Source organism: Phragmites australis, chromosome 12, assembly GCF_958298935.1.
Source record: "Phragmites australis chromosome 12, lpPhrAust1.1, whole genome shotgun sequence".
NCBI lineage: Eukaryota > Viridiplantae > Streptophyta > Magnoliopsida > Poales > Poaceae > Phragmites > Phragmites australis.
In genome coordinates this window covers 30,453,754-30,459,900 of record NC_084932.1, presented here as the reverse complement: position 1 = coordinate 30,459,900, position 6,147 = coordinate 30,453,754, and the positions used below count along the sequence as shown (strand labels likewise).

The window sequence follows — 6,147 nt, the reverse complement described above, 5'->3', positions numbered from 1 at the left end:
AGCAGGGATGAAACAAGAGTATGTATGTATAGCATGGCAGCTAACTCCTCTCTCCTTAGTACGGACTGTCGTAAACGAACGGGGTATTACAATGCCCAGCAATATACTTTTCACCCTTGGGATGAAACATCCTCGGACTACAGGCAAAGCAGTACGTGAAGTCAACATTCTTCCTCGCCGCCAAGGTACCATCAGGCTGAAGCCCTCTGTGTCCAACTGCAACAAACAAACCAACTTGTTCAGAACATATACTGACCTGCTGAGGATACTATACTATGCTACTACACATGCATAGATGCAAAACCATATGGACTCATCTGAATACAAGAGAGTAGTTTAAGACTTCAAACTCAATGAAAGTTTATTTTTCTTCAGATGATTGTCACATTCATGAGATGCCATAATGATATAGTAGAGTGAAAGGAAACTCGTCAATTGCGAGGGCACCTATCATGAGAATAACATAATGCTTTTATGTCCAAAACCAACAGGCCAACTTCTTATAGCAATTCAACCTTATCAAATAGATTAAAAAAAAACATGCACCATTAAAACACCACAAATTATTTCAAAGGGATAAATAGCCAGGATAAAGATCAATTCAAAAATATGCAAAGCTTCTATATATATTTGTTACCATATTAACAGCAAGTGCTGAGCATTCAAATTTGTAACAGTGTAAGTCACATTGCAACAAGGAGGAGGTGAAGATTACTCTAAGTGAGCATGCTATAGTAAAATATAAAAAACAAAAACTGAAGCAGAAATAAATTCAAACAAGGCAGGTATACATTAAGAATGTGTTTGCTACAAGACTTTGAGGGATCAACCCATCCTCATGAGACCATCCCATGATTTTGGTGGGATGGACAAAATCCTTGTTTCTTTATATTTATGAGAGATAAGATCGTGATGGACGAGCTCATTCCATGCTTCAAACAAAACAAAAACATGAGGATATAGAGCAACCAATTCCTCAAACCGTAATTTTACAATAAGCTAGGGAGATCTGTTATGAGACACATACCATATTTTAATGAAAAGCTGGATCAATGTCAACTTGAATTCTATGGCTATTACCAAAGTTCCCCGGACAAACAACTAAACAGTTTTCACATAACAGCAACTGCAAGTCTGACATGCAGCTAAATCACCACCAGTCCCTACCCACGAGCAAAATATAAGAACTTCCAAACGCAAGTCATCTCTTGCGAGAATTCTGAGCCAGCTCATGGCTGAGATTTCCATTTTTCTGGCAAAATAATGTATTCAATTAAAAATTATGTTTAAATCAGGTAGGAGAAGACCCTAGACCAACCAACCTCCAAAATCTGGGATCATGAACAAATCCACCTACAAACGGCATATGTGCTAATTGTGCTAAACATCCAACACATTCCTATTTTGCATAGACGATTTAGGGCCATGTCCATTTTAGATTTAGTTGCCATACTTATCAATTGTCTAACTGTATGCTTTAGAGGAGACATTCTTTTATGAAGAAACCGATGATCTTCAACCAATATGAAAGAAAACTCACCAGTAGAATCAGGACCCAGTGGCTCACAGCAAGTCACAAAGAAGCCACTTGAAGCCCGCCTTTTGCTACAGAGCTGAAGCTCAGCAAAAAAAAAGCTGTTCTTGCGAACCCTCCTTGCTGGACCTTGCAGTGAAGTTAACATGTGTGTAAAAATTGCATGACTCGGGCATGCTGTTGACAGGCATGACATCCCTGAGCTCGAACTTGATCTGGGTAGAAGGAAATTAAGAAAGGTCATGAAATGCAATTTACCAATCCAAGATAGATGGTGTGTTCTTTTCTAGAACAAGTGAATAAATTGCACACACCTTCTTCCTTTTGTTGTAGTGCTCCAATGCACCCTTTGCAAACTTCTTGGACTGCTCAAGAATAACTTTTGGACTAGCGCGAAGAACGTGCCGATTTTTTGCGTGAGTCGTTTCCCTGCACCCAACAACACATATATAGAACAGTGTCAAATTGAAATGCCCAATAAAATGGATAGATAGACATCAGCATGCAAGAATACATTATCTATACAAGTATTATAGCATGCAACTAGCCCATTCAAAGAAATTAGATAGAATAATCTTAGGGAATATACATATATGATATCCATGGTGTAATTATTGTGCCATGCTTTTCAAATAAGATAAAGAATAAAATGCATAATACTCTCGGAGTTATGACATTAGTGGCAGCAATTAATGACCTTCAAGGACAACTGGCACTTTTCATGCATAAGTTGATGTCAGATGCTCCGGCTAGTGTGTTTGCAAAGTGAATAAGGAGGGTCTCAGTAAACGATATGACAATTTTTGCCTAATTATAAAATATGCTGCAGAAATAGTACGATCAGAAGTCCTAACTACAAGTGCACGAAGAGATAAAGTAACACACGGATTTACAACACTAACCGCTATGATCTCAAGTCTTGACTGCAGGCAGTACTAGGCATACAACAAAACATTGGGGATTTCAAGGGACAGGAAGAATTATATTAGCAGCAAACGGAGTAGCAATGCATGGGATGCCTAACAGTAGCACCGGGCCACAGGCTAACGGTGTGGTAACCAAACTAGATTAACCAAAACAAACGATCCGATTATTTAAATTGCTACACTAGTCTCGATGTCCACTAAAGCGCTTGATCGAGATGAGGAGGAATTACATATAAATTACAGAGGGATTCGAACTCTCTTCTTACCGAGCAGGCGCAGGCGCAGGCGCATCCAGGAGGTAAGCTTTAGCCAGGTTGACGAGACAGCGGTGTTCGAACGAGGAGCATTCAGGATCTCCTGACTCTGAGCTGCTGCTTGACCGCAGGAGGTCGGATAGCGAGGGAGGGAGCGGTCCAGGTCCTCCCGACTCGGAGCTGCTGCTTGACAGGAGAAGGGAAAGCGAGGGAGTGAGCCATCCAGGTTCTCCAGGCTGACGAACGCGGCCGTCCAAGTCGTCGGCCCTCCTGGTCGTGTGCTGCAGCACCTCCATGACCCTGATCATCATCGATGGTTGCTGGTTATTGCGATTGAGAACTAGCAAATCTCTAACTTTGAATAGACACTTGTCTCTTCCTCCTCCTCTCAGACACAACAACAGGAAGGAGAACAAAATAAACTTGGAATTTTCAACAAAAAATTGACTTGGAATTCTCAACACGGTTAAAATATGGCAACTTGAACGGTGAACCGAGGAAAGGAGGGAAAAGGCTCTGTTGGGATTAGGGTTAGGGCACCATCACCTCCTCTGGCGGCGGCGATCGACCTTCTCCAAGACGTGGCGATGTAGAAGAAGGCGGAACGGGAGGAAAAGGAACGGCCCGGAGTTGGGCTTTTGTGGCGGGCCAAATATATAGATTTCGGGTTCGAGCCGGACTCCGGTTCAGATCGGGTACGCAATTCTCTCACGCTTTCATGGTAACGGTAGCCGAGTAGGGCTGGAAATATATCGGATATGAATTTAATAATCTATATTTTGCATTGCTATTTATATTTTAATATGAAAATAAATATAAATCTGAATATCCTTAAATACGAATACGAATCAGATTGTTTAAATCTGAATTCACGTTCGGGTATCACTCGATCAGGTTGTATGCAGATATCATATACTTTTAACGACAAGAATTTTTATTTTGGTGTGAAAAAAATCCGTTCACATTTGGAATTACTGGAAATATCATACACATTTTCATATCATTTAAAATTCATGTCGTAAATTTAATTTTTGGTCAAAGTTGACTAAAATTTGATCAAATTTGACTGAAATTTGTTCCAATTTGATTGCACCAGAATATATAAATTTTGTTCATCTTTGAAAATTTTAAAACTTTAGCGAAATTTGGTTCCCTAGTTGACGGATACGGATATTATCCATTTCCACATCCAAATTCAAAGCAATTCGGATATCCACATTTGAATCTAAATCTCAAAAATAAATTCGCATACATCCATTTTAGTATCTATTTTAGAAACGAATGTGTACGGATATCTATATTCGTGTTTTGATGGATACGAATATCAGATAATTCGGATACATGTTATCCATTTTCCACCCCTATAGGCGAGTCGCCGCCCACAACAGTTTCAGCCACGCCGCCCCCGAGAGATGAACCCGCCTCTCACCTAGGGGTTGCAATCCATAGTTTAGGGTTTATGTCGCCGATCTCGATCGGCTATTAGAATTTTCTCCAACAATATTCAGATCGGGTTTTCTCTATCTTTTCTGATCATAGATCGGTTTGCGTCGCTATGTCGACCCGTTGACGCTCCTCACTCCGGACTTTACTACCTCGGCTTCGACCTCTCCGGCATCTTCCCCCCCTCCGATGATGTCGCGGCCTAATGCGGCGCACTTGTAGACCTAGCCCCCTCCACAACCATCCAAGCGTCATGTATACACGTCGTTATCACGCTGGATCATCGTTGACTGCCTTGTTGTCCACAAGTGTGAGCCGTTGGCCACCACCAAGAGCAAACGCCTGTGATCGCGCCATCTCCAGGGTCGCTGCCCATCCAGATGGTGGCTCCACCCACGCTGCTCGACCTCTTCACCACGCCAGTTATCACTCCGACTTAGCAACTTTCGCCGGACCTCTAGGCTACCATGCAATTAAATAAAAAATTACAGTCAGCTCCTATTTCCATGTCTAATACGTGAATTGTCTATCTTTCTCCATAAACTTAAACTTTTAGATGAGTTGATTGATATATAGTAGCTCAATATATATGTTATCTCTTTAAAAACCTTGCTTCGAGAAAGCTCAATAGGATGATGCTCAATGAAAAAAATAAAAATAATAATGAGGATTATTGACAGGTACAAAATAGTCCACCTGATTCAAACATTTCATTCTCTTCTACTATTTATTAGGTCCCACGAGCCCTAAAAGTAGTTAATACTAGGCCTACATTAGTATATACAGTCAGGGTTAAAAAACCATCGGTAACCGCCCAAAAATCACGGTTACTGACCTTCTTGGTCCGGTCCGGTTTTAGAAACCGAACGGTAACCGAAATTTGAATTCAAAAAATTCAAAAAAAATCAAAAAAATCTTAAAAAAACTAGACACAATTCTAAGACATTCTGTGAAAAAAAATTTCAAAAATAATGTCGTTTGCATCATATTCTATAGGGAGAAAGTTTGAAAAAAAATGAAAAAAATTGAAGCGTGCGGCTCAGTTATTAACTCACGTTAAGGAAAAGTGTAACATGCAAACACATATTTTTCTTGTATAAAACATATTTTAAGAGAATCTTTAAAATTGATTTCACTTTATTTAGAGTTTTATTAAATTCTCTATGATTTTTACAAAGTTCACAAGCATAAAGTGAATATGTTAAGAAATAGCACTGTAATTAACTTTTTCATGTCTACTATTATTTTTTCTACGTAAATCATAGTATAAATAAGCTAATGAAAGTAGTTTCACTAATTTTTGAGGTGTGATGGGTCAGTTATGAATTAATCTAGTCACAACACATTTACACAATCATGCATGTTACAATAACTAATTCATGAGTTCATATATTTTTAAAAGATATAGGATCATATAAGAAGACTAACAAAATTAGTTTCATAATTTTTGGATTAGCAAAGAATAAACTATGCATTTAACTTGGTTTAACAAATAAAATTTCTCACAGAAAATTTTGAACTTTTTTTATGAGTATAAATACTTTTATCATGTAGATCATGTTACAAGGAAGCCAACAAAATTTGTTTCACTTGATTTGAAGCTCAGATGAATTAGTTATTGATTTTACAAGATTGAGCCCCTTTTTAGGTTTTTTGTTGAACTGCGCTGAAATTCGATAAAACCGCTCGATAAATCGAGAAAACCGAGCGGTTACCAACCCAAACCGCCCGGTAACCGACCAAATCAAAAATACGAGAAAATCGCTCGGTAACCGACTCAAACCGCTCGGTAACCGACCAAAACTGAGCGGTTACCGAGAGGGTAAAAACACGATTTTTTCGCAAAAATTCAAATTTTACCGGATGAATTTTCTCTGATTTTTTTTTGAATTTTTTACCGGTAGCTCGGTAATCGAGCTCCGGTCGGTAACGTGAACCTTGTATACAGTATGCCAAAACTGACAAATTCTGAGGCCTTATGTGCAGTGCC

The 6,147-nt window shown here is 39.2% G+C and overlaps 1 pseudogene; it reads right to left on the bottom strand.

The window, feature by feature from the left end:
- LOC133886517 (uncharacterized) lies at positions 1-2,038 on the bottom strand (annotated as a pseudogene).
- Positions 2,039-6,147: the final 4,109 nt, after the last annotated feature.